A 19,644-nucleotide genomic window follows, 5' to 3' on the forward strand; every position below is an offset into this window, starting at 1 on the left:
GAGGGCAATGACAAGCTTTCTGTGCTCCTTGGTGGTGAAGAAGAATCTGTGTATTTGAGATTAGCACAGTCCTTGACTTGAGATAATAACAACTCTGGGGAATATGGGCTTGTGCACATCTCACAGGCCTTGAATTGCTATGTGGCTGTTGGATGAGGTTGAATGTGTAAAAGCTCACTTACCTCTGCTGGCCAATGGTTACATAAATATACCAGGAATCTGTCTGTGGATAGCCCAGGTATAACAGAAATGCAGAATTTAAGTCTACAATAGGGTTTTTAAAATCATTTTTGGAAAGTGGAGTCAAGCTGAAAATCCAAGTCTCTCTTGGCTTCCAGAGATATCTGAAGAGATAAATGATGCATAGGTCTTCACTTATGTGGGTCCCAATTTCCATTATATCCAGCATTATTGAAGACAGAATGCTTGGGAGGATGTGGAATCAAATGTGCTTCTCTATCAGGGAGCTGGTCCATCCCAGCTTTTTCTTGCAATCTGAACATGTTTCATTGAATAAAAAAACAGGAATAAGTCATCTAGAGTACCTGTTTTTTTTAATTCCAACAAATTAATTTGAACCAGCATCAGATATTTTGATCAATTTGGTTTCATAAAAAAATCAGAATGTATTTTTTTATTTTTCCAAACTGACTATTACAGAAAGCAAAAAAGACCATTGTATTCCTAGTAGAGACATTGCTTTCCTTATGTAAATAACATTCATGGCCTGATGGCAGTGTCCTAAAAAGACTGAAAAATAATGTTAGCATTTTTTTCAAGATAACTATAGATTAAGCGTGCATCTAGGTTGGATTTGATTTTGACTGTTTTATACAGGTTTCTATGATGAACACCTTGCACAACCATTTTATACATACTCAGCGTTAATGAACTTGTACAGAGATAATGAGACTTGCAACATTAACTTTTTATCTTGTTTTCTGTAGTGACTTTTCTTCCCTAATGGAAATGCATGCTTACATAAGCAGATTTTTTTTGACCATTATTTTATAATTAAACAATGAGTTCCAACTCATGATATAACTGCAGCCTGAGAAGGCACTACTATATTCAGAAAGAGTGGATCCACTCTTAAAGCTCTTTTAAATTTCTAACATTGAATAATTTGTGACTGACGCTTTTCTTAATTATGATCCATTCAGAATAAAAAAGGATGCATTTTTTTCCCCTTGAGCAAAGCCAGGCTGAATTCTAACTTATCTGTTCCATATAAAGATTTCTTTTTCATTCTGCCAAAGTGAAAACTGCATTCTAAAGTACTTCATCGTTCATTAGTGTACAATTAGGACCACGTTTGCTGGTATGCGCTGCCTGCTTTGAGCCATTGTGGTGATGTAAAGCAGCTGTAAACTCAATTTTACAGCCTGGTTAAACTGAGTTTACAGCTGTTCTGTGAGGCTGGAGAGGATCGAAGTGTTCAGAGTGTGCTGGTAAATTTGGCCTGTCAAAAAAGAAAGAACTTGCATTATTATTTTATCAGTTCTTAAGCTGCCTTGGTCAAAACAAAACCTTTGGTTTTCATTTGGTAAGAACTGGCTCTCCATTTTGTTATGCAGCTTTACAGGTTTTTTTTATAATTCCACATGAGGAAAAACACACCATAAAACTAGAAATACATGGAAGAAGAGAGCTTGAATGATAAATTATTCCTAATTATAGCAAAGAGATTAGTAGAAGAGACATTATATGTAGTAGAGAGACTGCATTATGGCACAGAAAACAACCTCTGCACCCCACCACATTACTTTCCTAGTGCAGCAGCAATCCCTTTACCCAAGAGTATCTGAGAGCCTTCAAGCAGGTACCAGCTTCTCAAGATGGTGCAAACCTATGGAGATACAGAGTCATGATATGAAGTAGGACTGTGCCTTCTTGGATGTGGCCTGTTATACCTCTTTCTACTAGGAAGAGTTGGCTGCCTGGGTCCTGAAAGGGGTGCTGCCATTCAGCAAATCAAAGGGAACTGGCAGCATCAATGCATCCAGTTTAGCATGACCGAGACTGAAGTGTACCTATGTGGTGTGGCTCTGGGTTTCTCTTTTCTGTCATACCCTCTTCTGGGTTCAGTCAAAACTCCAGGGATTCACCAGGCAACTAATCTTCAATGGGATACTCTAATGCATGAGGGAAATGCAGTGTAAACAAAAAACTGCTCATTAGAAGTAGTAAGGAGTAATATTTTCTGTCTACAAACCTCATTAGGCATGATGCTGGCCTAACTGGTATAGAAATGAATCACAGAATTGTAGGGGCTGGAAGGGACCTCTAGAGATAATCTAGTTCAATCCCTCAGCCAAAATAGACTCCCTAGACAGGGTTGCACAGGTAGGGGTCCATGTGGGTCTTGAATGTATCCAGAGAAGGAGACTCCACAACCTCTGGGCAGCCTGTTCCAGTGCTCTGTCACTCTTACCATGAAGAAGTTCTTACGCACATTTGTGTGGAACTTCCTATGCTTCATCTATGGCTGTTTCCCCTTGTCCTGTTGCCATGCAATTGATCCTTCTCTTGAGATATATTGATTTGCAAGGCCTTTATTTTCTGAACAGAAAATCTTTGTTTAGAAATTGTTTCTACTATTACTTCTCAGGACTCTTAAAATGAGCAAACTGCTTCTAAAGGCAGGAGTCACAGAATCATAGAGTCATAGAGTCTATAGGAGACTTACTAAAAGTGGTTTTTGTATTTCTGAATAGTGAACTGAAACATGAAAGTACTCAGTGTTGTCCCTCTCTCACAACTCCTTTGTGTTCAAACTCAGATAGGAACAGTGTAAAGTAGGCTGGAATCTGCCGAAATCCAAACTTCACTGATGCATCCTGGTTCTGGTGGAAAGGACAATTCCAGTATGTTATCTGCAGTAATGTAGTGTTATAAAGGCAGATTAGACTGGAATCAAACTCTCTTTCTGTTTTGCAGTTTGCAAACAGATGGAGAGAAAAACAGCTCTACCCTGACTAGTATTCTGCCTATATGAGCAAGCAAATGGCAGCACGGGTAGCTGGCAGAGAAGTTTGCTCCCAGCAGATCAGTGGTAAAGCTGGAACCAGAGGTGACATCTGGTAGGAGATATGGCACTGTTCACCTCACCACCCATTGGCTGCCCATCTCCTGCTGAGACTCAGCTCACTTTTCCTGGCAAACAGCACCTGGAAGTTTACCATATTACCATGTCCAGGGACCATGAACATCAAAGGGAGATGGGGGGTGGAGGGAGGAAAAATAGCATTTGATTTTAGTTTTCTTGTCAGAGCTAAAAATCAAGTTGAATGGTTTTATGCCTCCCACCTTTCCCAGCGTGAAAAATGGCCTGTAGGAATGAAAAGCCAAGATAAGTGACATGCAGGGCAGTCTCTTAGAGAGTACATCACCACTGTAGCCATCTATGTTGTTGCTGCCAGGGAGATATTTGGCAGTGCTTCACATTGTTGTTACTCAACTGCCTTTTGAGATTCACCAGCTGCAGTAATATTTCCATGTAGTTTTTCTTTGGACCAATAAAAATGGTAACCATTTTCATTTTCAGTAATTACATTGCTATCAGCTTTGATTCCACTGCCTTTTAGCCCTGCTCAGCCCTTTTCTTTTGGTACCAAATGGTCAATTATCTCTCCCTGCATCCCTACCAAATGCATAACTACTACTACCATTTTCCCTGTCATACATTTTCTCAATTTTCCTTTTTATTCTATATGGTTCCATCAAAACAATAAAATTCAGTTGGAAAAGAAACATTCTCTCTAGATCAGTAAATAGATTTCTTTATGAAACACATATTTGGACTGGAACATAAAATAAGAACTCTGAAATAAAAGAACAATGCCTTTCTCCTCCTCTTGATGAACCATCTCACTTATCAAGCCTGAACTTTTTGTGTCACTGGTCAAATTGCATCTTGCACTGCAATGAGAAAGGTCCATTCCTCATTGAAAATTTTGTAAAAGAGATGGAATTCAAACAGTGCTTTTACACAGTGCCATAAATATTTGCTTCTTACATCTGATTTCCTGTCACACACAAATTCTTTTACTGGAAAGTGGAGAGGAATTCTCCCTGCAGCCACCCCAAGCTGAAAAATACACATGCGTCCATCAGAAGAAAATAATACTTTTTCGTGAAAAGGCTATGTTAAACATTTCTTTGGCTCTCCTCCACTTTGAACAAGAGGAAAGCATATGGCCACCTGTCAGTTTATGGAAAATTTGGATGTTTATTATTGTAGTAGTTTTTATTCATTTTATTTCAGTGTTTCTTTAGATATGATTTCAAAAACCAGTGGAAGATGACGTAATAGCATTTAACCAACAACAGAATAACTCTCCCAAGGACAACTTAAAAGAATAGAATTATACTTTCACCAGCATGATGTGTACCCTGACAAGAACCCTGGGGCTTAGCAACGACTGTTCCTTAGGAGCATAAATTGTGGACAACTCTAGAAACATCACTACATAGCAATCATTAAATGAGTGTCCAAGTTCCAGTAGTAATATCAAACAGTGTAATATAGGGGCAGGCTTGCAAGTGTCTTATATCCTGGCTTTGCTTGTCAGGACTGTTTGAATGGCAGCACAGATCTATATGCTTGGCATTGATCTTAGATGCTTTTGGCACCCTCTCCATCCTTTCCAACACTCCCAAGGGAATACTTATTTTATAAGCTTCTTCATGAGGATACTGTCTTCCAGAAAGATTGTTTGGGAAGGCATTCCCATTTCACTCCTCTTGAGAGAGGAAACTCTCTCTAATTCCATCTACTTTCTCCCAGTTGGAATGTGATGCTACTCCTTTGATGTTTTGCTCCAAAGCTCATTGAGTGAGTTGAGTATTTTTAACTGTGGCTGGAGAGCAGGACCATCCTGCCTCAGTGATGCTGACAGACATGTTAGTGTGCTCCTACAGAAGCACTGCAAACCCTTTGGTTTCCTTCAGGCAAGTGTTCAGAAGCAGTGATGACAGGCTGAGGAAAAATGTTTCTGGGGCAGCACAGTAAACATTACACTCTTCCTAGGCAGCTCCCTTTCCCTCCTCGGCACATGCCAAGGCTGTGTCATAGCCTGTCCAAACACGACAGCTCTTAGTACCTGTCACTCTTCCAAAAGCCAAAATAATCAAGAGCTTGTTTCCATAGGACTGCAGTAGACACAGGGAGAATCATGCCATCGGCATTTGCAGCACTGGGAGCAGTTTTGTTGCTTACCGAGAGAAAGGGAGTTGAACCCCTCTGCAAAGGGAAGGATGGTGTGTTGATTAAGCTTTGGTTATTAGAGATGTCTGGGAATATTCATAGATTTTTACGTAGTGATAGAAAAGAAGGAAGTTTCTTCAGTACTGATCAGTCTCTGATCTGTTTCACCTTTCCCTTTAAATCTTAGTGAGGGATTTGATTAACATAGTTTCGATGACCAATGAAATAAACAGAAAATATCAGCTGTCTTTATTTTCACATTCTAAAAATGTATTATGTGCAGTTTTAGATACTTACAGAATTCTGAATGTCCCAATGGGAAGTACCTAACACAATCAGATGAATGGAACCACAGACAATCACTTTGCAGTCAACAAGTGAGCGGGTGCTGGAATTGCTGTCGCTACTCCTTCCAACACGGAATACAGTGTTCTGGAGAAGGATAAAAGGCACTAATTCATGTCTATGGGGCTCATGTCTGTTTCTTTTGATGCATTCCAGAATTTTCCATAGCCAGAGCGATCATCACATTTTCTCCAAACTATTGCTCAAAAAAGGACAACAGGAGGATTCCAGGAAGAAATTCTCAGTAGACGAAATAATTATGTTTCTACTTTAAACTTCAACATCATCTTCTTCCTAATCTTTGTGTTGTTTTTGTTTGTTTTTTTTTTTTTTGTTTTTTGTTTTTTTTGTTTTTGGTGTTGTTGGTTTTTTTCCCCTTTAATCTAGTTCTTTGCATTATTATTTTTAGATGATTTTGGCACTTTAACCCTTTTAGTGTCTGATTTGGCATCACACTCTCCCATGGAAATAGCCTTGCCAATCTCTATATTTTAATTGACTAGTAGCCCCTCAGCCACATTTGTCATTCTGCTTTCATTTCATTTTTAATTATCCTTATGATATTAGGAAGCATAGATATGTTTATGGAGTTCCATGTGGAATCACTCTAAACAGGCTAGTATATGCAGAGAATTTACTTCCCAGATAATGTCTGTAAGCTCATAGCAAAGTCCTTGCTTGTTTGTGATTGTCAATCATACATTTATTTATTGCTTGGAGCCTGGACAGGGGCCTGCTGATGTCAGTAGAAATCTTTCTCATTATCCTATTGATGGTCTGTGGTACAATTCAGGAATTAGTGGCAGGACATAATAAAGCCTCAGAGCTATTAAATATTACTTCATACATTTCATGTGCCCTGATCTTTGTCCTATGGAGGGCTGCCATGTCTCCCTGCAGGATAAGATGGTTCTTCCTCAGCAGATATTTGCAGATGCCCTAAATTCCTGAGGAGATCAAGTCTTTACTGGCTGGCTTCCTTCTGCACATATTGTTAAAACTCTTCTGGCATTGTTCCCACTCAGAGATCTTCCTCTTTTTTGAGAGGCTGATTTTAATTTTTGTTATCCTCTTCCACCTCCTCCAGCTCACCTGATTAATTACTTTGCATTTTTGCTTGGTTAAATCTGTTTCTTTTTTAATTATTACTTTCTGCTCTTGTTTCCAGTGATGCTTAGGGAATGCTTTTCTTCTCACTCAGAGGAATCCAGGCAATTAAGAATAGCATTTGTAAATCCTCTTAATGAATTTTACCAACATGCATCTTGTAGGGGAGTAACGAAAGGAAAACATATGACATATCTCCCTAACTTTCATCTAGATTCAGTAAACAGAAGATTATGTCATAGCTGATATATAAGATTAACAACATGGAAAACTGCCAGAGTAAGATGACTGAACTAGAAAATGTTTTTGTAAAAGTGGATTGTATTATCTTAATGAAGGAAGCTGAAATTCAGGTGAAAGGGGAAAGAACAGAGTTATTACCAAATTTAATGAAATTAAGCACTTAGATCTTCTTAGTTATACTTCAGTTTTTGGAAGCCAGTATACTGTTAGAATGCACAAAGTTTGGTAGAGTCATTAAAAAAAAGGAAATCTTTAATTTTATTTATTTGTTTTCTGCAGATCACTGTTTTCCACAGCCACAGTTATAAATGTAGGGCTGTGCAAGAACTGACAATAAAATGGCCATCAATGTAGAATATACAATCTCCTTGTTGTCCCTTAGGACTTTACACATTGTTGGTACAGAAATACATATTTACATATACACATTTACAATATATGCCTGTGGGTACAAAACTTCTGCCTGAATCCAGTAATGCCAATTTCTGTTACACAAAAGTTTGTGCAGTGCAGGGTTTTCCATTATCTTTTTGTTTCATGTGTATTGATTATCTTCCTACAAGCACAGTCAAAGGGCAAATAAAAGGGGAGAAAAGGAAAACAATCTCTGATTTTTGAGAGCTGGTTAACATGTTTGTTAGACAGGGTTGTGACATACGGAGTCCATTTGTGGCTGTCATACTCAGTTAAAATCTTACATAAAAAACATAGTGTCAGGGATCATTGTTTCTTTGATGTAACTGAGAATGGGATAGAGCTGTGGCTCATGTGAATTTTTTGTGTGAGGCTACTGTCCTTATGTTCACTATATGAAACAAAAGAGACAGCCCACCCTTCAGATGGAGCAAGTGATGTTGTGTTCTTATTTGGTGTGATAAAAAGTGGAACGGGAAAAGTAATGACAGCACATCTCCACAGAAAGGCTACCTGCAAACTTAAGCAGGTAGTCCTAACTCCAGGATAACATGAAATTTCAGAGATCACTTGGGTAATGAACCCCCACAAAATCTCTAAATAATTGAGGCAGTAATTATTTTGTACACGTTGAGTCAGATTTTATAACAGTCTCCAATCTAACACCTGCAATCACTTGCTTATGCATGTACATGATTGCATCTGTAAATCAAATAGTTGGATGTTTAAATAAGTTCAGTGATACCTGAAAAACTGCAGGAAGAAAAACACAGTCCTCACTGAGAGCACGCTGGAGGTTTGGCCCTCTATGACTGTAGCATGCTTCTTGAGAGAAAAAATGTACTGCTACAAAAACTGATAATTTATTCCTTCAGAATGACAATGTAGCATAAAAGGAGAGATGAAGGCACATGACACCTTTAAATTTTTTTAATAAATCTTCATCCTACCTAACAGCTCTGACAAGGTTTATAGTACTATTCTGCAAAACCACTGGGAGGTGAATCATGTCCAATGTGAGAGGAAAGAAAGACAGTGTTCAGTAAGCAGAAGGAAAAAAATTGTTTTTCAGGTTATTATAATCCTTGTGGGGCTTTGTATTACTTCTTGTAATGATTTTTATCTACACTGCAGGTTCTCAGCTGCTTTCCAATTTAGTAAAACTTAAATTTTCACTGTCATCATTCAGCCTTTGTTGAACAAGTCCAGTAATTTACATGCCATGTTCTGGAGGATACGCTGAAATTTATTACAACAAAGAGTTCTTACAATACCTTTTCACATGATATCAAGTTTTGTTTATTACATTCCTTCAAAGAAAGAAAAATTCTACTTTTCTGCTCCTCTAATTCTAAAACAGGCCTGGGAATTTCTGTTATAATTCACTTTGAACAAATTTGAAGACTTAAAGTGATCTTCATTTAGGAAAAAAATAAACCAGCTGTAAGAGGATCAAATTTGAAAGTGAGGTTTGATAAATTCTATTTCATGATAAAGTTTTCACTTTAAAATGTAATTATGAGTAATTAAATTCATGAGTTTCAGGGTAAATTGAAAATCTGAGTGACATGTAGTTAATTTGCATGATTCACATGAAACTCCTCTGAAATCAAAGATATTACAGCGGCAGTAACTGAGTGCAGGGGGTTCAGAATCAAAATTGTAAGGCACAAATATTATGTTGAGGAGTATTCCAGTTTTACCAGGCATTCCTATCAGCCTGTATGTAAAGATATTTCTTATAGCATACAGGGAAAGAGGTGTTTACTTAATGTTTCCCTCACCAAAGCAGCTATTGAACAGTTATTGACATGTGCTTGCCCTCTTAAAATCGCACAGCAAATCATTTTTCTCCAGACATTGGAAAGACCTTGCTGTCAATTTGTTCTGGGCTTTGTACTCTGATAGAGACCTATAATTACAGGAACATTACAGGTTTTTAATGTGGTATGTGCTTTATCTTTCATACCATTGCTCTACAGTAGCTATAATCAAACTGTAATCATTAGGAACCATATGGAACACTATGATTAATTTAGTCAGGAACAATTGTCGATGGTAACATTTTTTTTTGCTGAAAGGATGAGAAATAAGCACTGGCACTAACTCCTTCAACATGCTGAAAAGCGACAGTAGTAATTGCACAGTGTTACATGATTCTGTGTTACTGCATTGTGTAATATCAACCCTCCATCTTTTTTTTTTTTTTTTTTTTTTTTTTTTTTTTCCTTGCAAGAATTAATCACTGGAATAAAAAATTAGAGAGTTTCTTTGAATGGCAGGTTTTTTTTTTTTTTGTGGAGTGCATACTTGAATTCCCAGTAGAATACTGCCAACTATATCCCATGGGACCGTGTAATTTTCTGCGTTACTGAAAGTTTGTTTTAGCAATGAAAAGATCAAGCAATTACATATTCTTAGCAGTAACGCTGCCTTTTTTCACACATGCATTTTAGCAGAAGGCAAAATAAAAGGAGTAATAACCTTACCAAGTGTGTACATTGTTTCTAAATATTTGTGAAAACATTGATTCACAAGGAGTAGCAGATGCAGTGGTAGGCGAACTCACCTATGGCACTTTGGAAGTAGAAGTTTTGGTGAGATGAGGTTTTGTGCATACACTCCTCAGTCATTAACATAGCAAGTAACCTTGAAAGCATAAACTAAGTGTGTTCAGTGTACTCTTATCTTAATGAGTCTGTAGACAACCTGAAACAGTAACCCTGAAAGTCATGATCAGCCCCATCCGTTTCATTGGGTTGTTAAGCTTGAGACATAAAGATGAACATTTGAATGTCATCATTGTTAATTATATTACCAGTGATTATTTTAGCAGGAAAATCCAGCTAGCTTAGAATCCCTACTGCTTTCCATTCCTTCCACATACTAAAATGTCAACAGTAATCTGTGCTTCCCCTGACAACATCTACAGTACTGTGAATTATTTGGCCTTGACAAAGCACAGGTGAATTAGAAAATTTAAACAGTGATGGGGAAAATACTATCACATTTACTAGCCAGAGAAGCAATCCATTTCTGAAACTATGATTACTTTATTTGTCCCTACAGCTAATTTACTGAAGAAAAAAGAAGAATTTTTTAGTGGCCCTATCATTATTCTTGATTTACAGAGCATGAATAGCACTGAGAAGTTTGGGTTCTAATTTGACACAAAATTCTTCCCTGCACCTAACAAGAAAGTTGTGGCTTTTAAGTAATAGTCGATAACAATATGCTTGTTTTAATTAGGAATCCTATTTGCCCCTTCATCTCCCCACCCCACACATGTACTTGCCTGGCTTTCCACATCAAGTCATCTGTGCAGAGGAAAAGAATTGCTTCATAGTCACCAACACAGGCTGATAGGTATGAAATCCATGTGTGTGCCCATAAATAGCTCTATATTTAAAAAGAGAAGGAAATGCTGGGTCATCTTGGCTGACATGCATTTTGCAGATCTTTATATTTCATCCTATTACTTTTTATTTACTGAAGTAGAGCTGTACTGGCCTAAAGTGTGTTGCTCATGAAGCAGAAACAAATGGTTCTGACAGACAGATGGTACTTGAGTGAAATTGGAGGGACAAAGTCAGTATCACCTCGATTACGCACCCCGTTCACTGAGAAGTGATGCCTGCCAGGGGCAGAGAAGCTGAAGCATTGCCTGAAGCACTGCAGTGCTTAACTTGGCATGTTAAAAGCAGGTTGAAATCACAATGAAACCACTGGAGCAGAGCAGAATCTCTGGTAAGATTCTGCTTGTTCTGTCTGCTTCTACATGTAACATATAATGGTGTTGAAGAACAGTAAAACTTGACAGCTCTGTTGTTGTTACTAAACCTGGTTAAAGAGCCTAAAACGGGACCCTTGAACAGTGAAACTAGGGAAACATTTGGATTATGTGCTTGGAGAAAAGTGTGTGCTCCAATTAAATATTTCCCTCTCACTGAACTATCCGTAATTCTTCCCTTCCTTTTGGGTTCCCTGCCTTTAAGACAGCATATGGTTCAGCTGGAAAGAGCTTCTTGCTTTTAGGTTCTCTCTCAGATGCTGCCAGATCAGGCTTCATCAGGTTTTCCTGCAGTTTCTGACTGAAGGGCCAGGGATTGTGATCACCAGTTTTTGGTGGCCTGTCTTCCCGTGATGGAGCTGATCCAAGAAAATCCCAGTAGAGGGAATATCTTCTATCCAGAGAAGATCTGCCACAGTAACTGTGCTGCTCTAGTGAGAGAGGACCAACAGCATCCTGCAAAATATGTGTCTTTATCTTCTAGACTAGTGTGAATATTACTAATGTATGGCCATATGCCTTGCTGTTTTATGTAACTGTTCAGTAGCCTAAGCACTTTAGTTAAGAAATTTCAAGTTCCAGTTAACTATACCGAAAGAAGATTTTATTGCCAGAATCATTACTTTTCTGTAAGATGATCTTGTAAATTTGTTGATCATAGTGCTTGTTCCAAAAGCAGTCATAGCAATACTCAGTTATGTGCAACCGTGTAATGCAGCAAACTGAATTTATTGGTACTCTGTAATGACCGTATCTACCAGTATAAGTTACACTCTGACAAGCCCACCCAGTTAATAAAGATTTTTATATGCATATATAAAAGCTTTTCAAAGTTTCTGTTCCACCTCCTCAGTGGAGTTTTTTTACAGAGGAATTAAAATCTGCATATCTGTGACAAAGTTGTAGGAACACTAGAACTGAATTTGACATTGTGAGCCATTTCCAAGAATGTGCAGTACTTCTGATCTAATACAGTGTCTCTGCTTAATGAAATAGGAAGTTTTGTGATGTCCACAAAAAAGTATATGTCAGAATATACATTATGGAATTTATCTGCCTTATTCCCTTCACTAGCACATGCCAGTCCAGGGCTCTCTCCTACCCAAGACATCTGAACTCGTGTGTCAGCAGCTTGAAAACTCGTCAGGCCTTTAAAGGTTGCCGTGCAAGTTTTTTCTTAACCTCCGCCCTTCACAGTGGCATGGAGTAATACTTTATGATGCCATGGAGATGCTGAATGGACACCCAGCTCAGTGGTTAAGGCATGCGTGTGCCAGTGGGATGCAGACCAACAGCTTCTACGGTCTGCTCTCCCCAAGAGTTAGTTTGTGTCTCAGTTACTTATTCACGGTTCAGTAGAAAAAAGGCTTAATTTAGAAGACCAGAAGTGTGGCATCCTCTCAGGAAGATGTGAGTTCAAGGATGATCAATCAAGTGTGGAGTTTGAACATAAACACACTGAATTTGGGTTGAGCATTCTGAACAGTGATTTCCTGCACACAAGAGGAGGATAAATTATTGTCCTGTGCTGTTACCCACAGCTAAACATAGACAACTGATAAGCAGTAAAAATGGAAACCTGACCTGTCCTTATGCTGTTATTCAGAGCTATGCTTAAACATGGTTTTCTATAATAAGAAGCAGCCACTCTACTCACAAGAAAGTTACTCTCAGTTGCTTTTTACCTGAAGCCTGGCTTCTGGCCTTAACTAGAGAAGGATCCAATATTCATGCAGCATGAGTTCTAGTGGGATGGGTACACAGGTTTGCATTTGCCCAGGCAGTACTGTATAAAAAAAAAAGCTGGGTACCTTGCCCAGGTGGGCAACAGCTGCCTGGACAGAAGGACCTGAAGGAGCACTGTCTCACTTGTGAATTGAGCTAGACATGTGAATTAAATAATATTTTGTTTTTAAATGCAGTCATGTGAGAGAGACTGGTGTATATTCTGGGAAGACAATATGAGTGCTATGCCTTTCAGTCTTTATGTGATATTGTTATGTTTAAATATTTATTGTCTGTGAAAGACAGATGAGATAGACAGCATCTGGAATAGAGTGTAAAAATCTTGCCAGGGCAATAGCATTTTACAGGACTGAAATTATCTGACAACAACCTTCATTTCTGAGTCCTCTGTAAATGAATTGTTGATGTTTGTTGGATCATGTTTCATATTTATGTCAGTTGAGTGTCATGTTGCCTAGGTTGCTGTGCATCCCTGTGTTGGACATGACTCATCTGTTATTCGGAAACTGGAAGGTGTTATTTGAAAGTTACAGGACTATCTCCTACTTCTCTATAAACTCAGATGACTAATAAAAGTTGGTGCAGAAGCAAAAGATAAAGTGTTTAGAACAAAAGAAGGACACAGACCAAAAGCCCTTCTATGCTACATGAAACATAAACTTGCTACAGGAGTGATGTCCCTGAATAACATATATCACTAGACATAATGTTCTAATATTATTATCCCCTTACACTCCCAGTAAATCTCATCCAAATATGTCTGTGAAGGAGATAGTTAGGCCTTTTCTGCAGAAAGCTGAATTAACTGTATCATTCTCAGGAAGTAACTTCACAGCAAGAAGTTTCACATAGCCCTGATGCTACCAGTGTGGACTCAGTACTGGATGAAGGGGGAGCCTGGTGATACAGCACATGGGAAACAATGAGGTACTGAATCTTTACTAGTAATACTGGCTCTTAGAAGTCAAAAGACCTGAAGATGAGGAGAAAGGTCTGAAGAAAGACAGGCTTACCATTGGTGAAAGCGAATCAGATTAGAGAATGCTTAAGCAAACTGGACTTTGGGAGCTGAGGGAACTGCCTGATGTCACTGCAAGGCTACTCCTTGTTGTCTGAGAGGCTTTTGAGAGCTGGAGGAAAACAGTATGACTCCTATCTTCAAAAACTGAAGGAAGTATGATCCAGGGAACTACATGGTACTCAGCTTCACCTTCATCCCTGGGAAGGTTATGGAGCAGCTAATCCACAAAGTTATTTCCAGGCACATGAAAGACAAGTTAGCATGGCACCACAAAGGGAAAGTCAGGTCAGGCTTGACAAACGTGACAACATTATGCAATGAAATGGCTGGTTTAGTAGGTGAGGGTAAAGCATTGACTACCTTGACTTTGGAAAGATTTTGTAGACTAGTCCTTTACAGATAATCTAATGAAATATGCATTAGATTAGCAAACAGTGATCTAGATTCAAAACTAACTGAACTGTATTGTTGGACCCAAGTGTATCGTCAAGTCATAACAGAGAGTAGAGTCAGTGCAAGGTGAGATAAAGACATAAGCATCCTTCTTCCTGAGTGTGCTGTCATGCAATTAACAAACATGTGGACCATGGCCTACATGAATCCTAATTGTTGGTCTCATAAATATTGTGATTTATTGTAGTGACTTACTGTAATGTATAAGGGCAGATATTTGATTTATCTGTGGGGGGAAAAAGAAAAAAGGTATTTTTCAGGACTGAACTATTTGCCCTTTCTCCATCTGCACTTTTCTGTACTCCTGGGATTGCTGCCATTGTCAGTAACAGAGAAATATCTGTGTGTGTAACCAATGCAGAGGATATAATGTTTCAAAAAATTGAATACCTGTTGTATTTTGAGACTATATCTCCAAGTGAACTTCCTGCTGAGACGACACATCCTGGAATAGGAAAAAGTGGAGTCAGCACAGGCTCTTTGTGTTTATGAGACAGAAGATGATAAAAGAATATGACTGCCCATTCTTCCCCAAAAGATACCTTGAGAGAAGGTGAGATCCTGTAGTTCATTTTAAGAAGCCTTAATTCAAATTAAGAAAGCTCATCTTCCAAAATAGTGAAATGCTTATCATTTCTTTGGGGTCACTGCAGGCTAATCATAATTTTAAATATCTCTTAATTTTGTGGAAAATGAAAACAAATCTTTTAACATTATCAAATGTTAACAGCTATAAAAATACCTAATTTTCATGAAGTAGTATAAAGGAGATTTTGTATCTCAATGTCATGCCAATGTCAGGCTCTGAAATGTATATAGCATTTATCTGTCATCTGAATCTAAGATCTCTAAGTGAATTGCTACAACCATTGCTGTCACTAAATAAACTTCCACTGTTTCTAGTGGGACTATGTCATTCCTCTCAAAAAAACCTTTCAAACAAATTGAAGGTAAATGTCAGATGTACCAAATAAATAAGATTTTTTTCTAAAGAAGAAATGTAAAAAATGAATTAATTTAAAATCTATTTGTGGGAAACAACTGTATTATAAGTCTTTCTTTTCTTTTCTTTTCTTTTCTTTTCTTTTCTTTTCTTTTCTTTTCTTTTCTTTTCTTTTCTTTTCTTTTCTTTTCTTTTCTTTTCTTTNGCTGGACAGAAGGACCTGAAGGAGCACTGTCTCAACTTGTGAATTTGAGCTAGACATGTGAATTAACATAATACTTTTGTTTTTAAATGCAGTCATGTGAGAGAGACTGGTGTATATTCTGGGAAGACAATATGAGTGCTATGCCTTTCAGTCTTTATGTGATATTGTTATGTTTAAATATTTATTGTCTGTGAAAGACAGATGAGATAGACAGCATCTGGAATAGAGTGTAAAAATTTGCCAGGGGCCAATAAAGCCATTTTACAGGAACTGAAAATTATCTGACACAACCTTCATTTGTACTGACGTCCTCAGTAGTAAATATGAATTGTTGATGTTTTGTTGGACTCCCATTCGTTTTTCAGTATATTATTATTTTTTTTTCGTCCAGTTGAGTGTCATGTTGCCTAGGTTGCTGTGCATCCCTGTGTTGGACATGACTCATCTGTTATTCGGAAACTGGAAGGTGTTATTTGAAAGTTACAGGACTATCTCCTACTTCTCTATAAACTCAGATGACTAATAAAAGTTGGTGCAGAAGCAAAAGATAAAGTGTTTAGAACAAAAGAAGGACACAGACCAAAAGCCCTTCTATGCTACATGAAACATAAACTTGCTACAGGAGTGATGTCCCTGAATAACATATATCACTAGACATAATGTTCTAATATTATTATCCCCTTACACTCCCAGTAAATCTCATCCAAATATGTCTGTGAAGGAGATAGTTAGGCCTTTTCTGCAGAAAGCTGAATTAACTGTATCATTCTCAGGAAGTAACTTCACAGCAAGAAGTTTCACATAGCCCTGATGCTACCAGTGTGGACTCAAACAATACTGGATGAAGGGGGAGCCTGGTGATACAGCACATGGGAAACAATGGACACGCAAAATAAGGATAAACTTAGAATCATTTAAATAAAGTCAATACTGCAATCTTAGAAGTCAAAAGACCTGAAGATGAGGAGAAAGGTCTGAAGAAAGACAGGCTTAACCAATTGGTGCACCAAAATGCGAAGACCACCTCAGATGCAGAAGCACCTGCCTTAACCGCCCAAAACCTGGACTTTGGCGGAGCTGAGGAAAACATGACCTTGATTGTCACTGACACGCGAGTCACTCAACTTGTTGTTCGACCGCACGCGCTTCCTTGAGAGCTGGCAGGGAAACAGTATGATCCTATCTTTCAAAAACCAAAAAAAACAACCCACCCCCACACCCAAACCAACAACCCAAACACACACAAACAAACAAAAAAAAGAGCGAGCCTGAAGGAGTTTGATTCCACCCGGGAAACTAACAACATAGGTACTCAGCGTCTCACCTTCCATCCCTGAGGGAAGGTTATGGAGCAAGCTAATCCACAAAGTTATTTCCAGGCACATGAAAGACAAAGTTAGCAATGGCCACCACAAAGGGATGAAAGTCAGGTCAGGGCTTGGACAAACGTGACAACATTATGCAATGAAATGGCTGCTTTAGTAGGTGAGGGTAAAGCATTGACTACCTTGACTTTGGAAAGATTTTGTAGACTAGTCCTTTACAGATAATCTAATGAAATATGCATTAGATTAGCAAACAGTGATCTAGATTCAAAACTAACTGAACTGTATTGTTGGACCCAAGTGTATCGTCAAGTCATAACAGAGAGTAGAGTCAGTGCAAGGTGAGATAAAGACATAAGCATCCTTCTTCCTGAGTGTGCTGTCATGCAATTAACAAACATGTGGACCATGGCCTACATGAATCCTAATTGTTGGTCTCATAAATATTGTGATTTATTGTAGTGACTACATGATGAACTGCTATAAGTAGCGCCAGACTCAATATTCGCCTTCTAATTCTGTAGGGGGGAAAAAAGACAAACACAAAGAAGTATAAAAAGAAGACATAGAAACCAAACCCACTCATATATTGGCCACTTCTATCTGATCTTCATGCTCAACCCTTGGCGATTGCTGCATTGTATCAGTAACAGAACGACAATTCTGGTGGAAGCTAAACACAACTACAAAACCAACCACACAACACACCTAGCTCCACCAACCAACTACAGCCAATCCGGAATATATCGCATTAACTTCAAACATTGACATTACCTGTTGTATTTTGAGACTATATCTCCAAGTGACTTCCTGCTGAGACGACACATCCTGGGAATAGGAAAAAGTGGAGTCAGCACAGGCTCTGTGTTTATTGAATCAAGACAAGAAGATCGATAAAGAATATTGACTGCCCATTCTTTCCCCAAAAGATACCTTGAGAGAAGGTGAGATCCTGTAGTTCATTTTAAGAAGCCTTAATCAAATTAAGAAAGACTAAACAAATACTTCCAAAATAGTGAAATGCTTATCATTTCTTTGGGGTCACTGCAGGCTAATCATAATTTTAAATATCTCTTAATTTTGTGGAAAATGAAAACAAATCTTTTAACATTATCAAATGTTAACAGCTATAAAAATACCTAATTTTCATGAAGTAGTATAAAGGAGATTTTGTATCTCAATGTCATGCCAATGTCAGGCGCTCTGAAATGTAATATAGCATTTATCTGTAACAAAATCTGAATCTAAGATCTCTAAGTGAATTGCTACAAACCCATTGGCTTGTCACTAAAGTGTAAACTTCCACTGTTTCTAGTGGGGACTATGTCATTTCCTCTCAAAAAAACCTTTCAAACAAATTGAAGGTAAATGTCAGATGTACCAAATAAATAAGATTTTTTTCTAAAGAAGAAATGTAAAAAATGAATTAATTTAAAGAATCTATTTGGTGGGGAAACAAACTGGTATTTATAAGTTCTTTTCTTTTCTTTTCTTTTCTTTTCTTTTCTTTTCTTTTCTTTTCTTTTCTTTTCTTTTCTTTTCTTTTCTTTTCTTTTCTTTTCTTTCTTTTTTTTTTTTGTTTTTTGTTTTGTTTTGTTTGTTTCACTGTGCAATTGTAGACATACGAAGACATATTACTTGTTTTCAGACTGCACACTGCACAGAGAGGAAGTTTTTTGTTTCTTACATGTAGTATCTGCAGAAGTATTTATGTTTAGAATTGAGAGGTATTTCAAGAGGTTAAGAAAGGTCTTTTCTTTCTAAGCAGCTTTCAAAATACCAATATTCATTTTTTCACATACATTTATAGAAAAAGAAAGTGCTGCTGATAAATATAGTTGGCTGATTACAAGGTTACTTGTATTTCCATTTCAATTAGAAGATCTCAGCTTCAGACCTGAAGTCTTCTTGACAGATTCAAGAATTTTTGGATAAAAAGGCTGCGTGTTTAAAATTATTCTTGCACATTAAAGAAAGATAGAAATAGCTTTGTTGGACAGAAGTGTTACGTTCTGGAGAAAAAGTGAAAGCACAGGATAGATAGTAAAGTTGCAGCATATCAGCTGTTCAGTGTATTCATAAAGAATGGATATAGGTCTAATTTAGATTGGCAGATCCTATGTGTTTAGATTGTATTGTACACACATGATGTCTGAGTCATTCCTGTCCTCAATAACTAAGGAAAAAAAATCTCTCTAGTTAGACAGTTAGTTGTCTTACAGTGTGTACTATCTCTTACTTGCTTGAATATCATCAACAGCAGCCTTTCAGCAAGCACCTTCTCCCCACTGACACAAATTCTGCCGTAATTTCTCATCAGGGACCCACAGGCAAGTAATAACATGCTAAAGTATAAAATCTTATTGATTTTCCCTGTGCCATGAAGGGGTCTGTTAGTAACCTCTCTCAAGTTAGTTGCCATTATTATCATTACAGATCTACTGTCTTACATTAATTGAACTCATGACCACAGATGAAACACTGACAGTAACTAACCACAACAAAATGCACTTTTAACTTGCACAATTCCAAATTTTCCAAATTCTTCATTATCTCTGACTTTGTACTATACTATGCTGTCAGAGCTATTGCCAAGTCTTTTATACCCTACCTGCCTATTTCTACTATGTTCTTGTAGTGGGAATTTCTTTTTGGAAAGCACCTACTGCCTCACCTTGCTTCTTTTCTCCTCATCTCACCTTCTTAATAGCTACCACTGATGATGTCTGTGGTGTCTGTGGTCTTGGTTCAAGTAGTGGCTTTCCAGAAACATCAGATGATGACTGTTGCTACCTCAAAACCTCATGGGGCAGAAGGCAAAGAACTAGATGGAGCTGTGGGGA

At 37.8% G+C, this 19,644-nt stretch overlaps 1 long non-coding RNA gene across 1 annotated transcript in view; it reads right to left on the bottom strand.

The window, feature by feature from the left end:
- Positions 1–537: 537 nt before the first annotated feature.
- The window catches only part of LOC107311350, a 31,450-nt gene continuing 12,343 nt past the window's right edge, over positions 538–19,644 (bottom strand). The window contains exons 3-4 of the long non-coding RNA XR_001554006.2: positions 14,719–14,773; positions 538–1,462 (exon numbers count right to left, since the gene is read on the bottom strand). This is a non-coding gene — a long non-coding RNA (uncharacterized LOC107311350). The remainder of the gene's footprint in view (positions 1,463–14,718; positions 14,774–19,644) is intronic.

This window comes from Coturnix japonica, chromosome 3, assembly GCF_001577835.2.
Source record: "Coturnix japonica isolate 7356 chromosome 3, Coturnix japonica 2.1, whole genome shotgun sequence".
NCBI classification, from domain to species: Eukaryota; Metazoa; Chordata; class Aves; order Galliformes; family Phasianidae; genus Coturnix; species Coturnix japonica.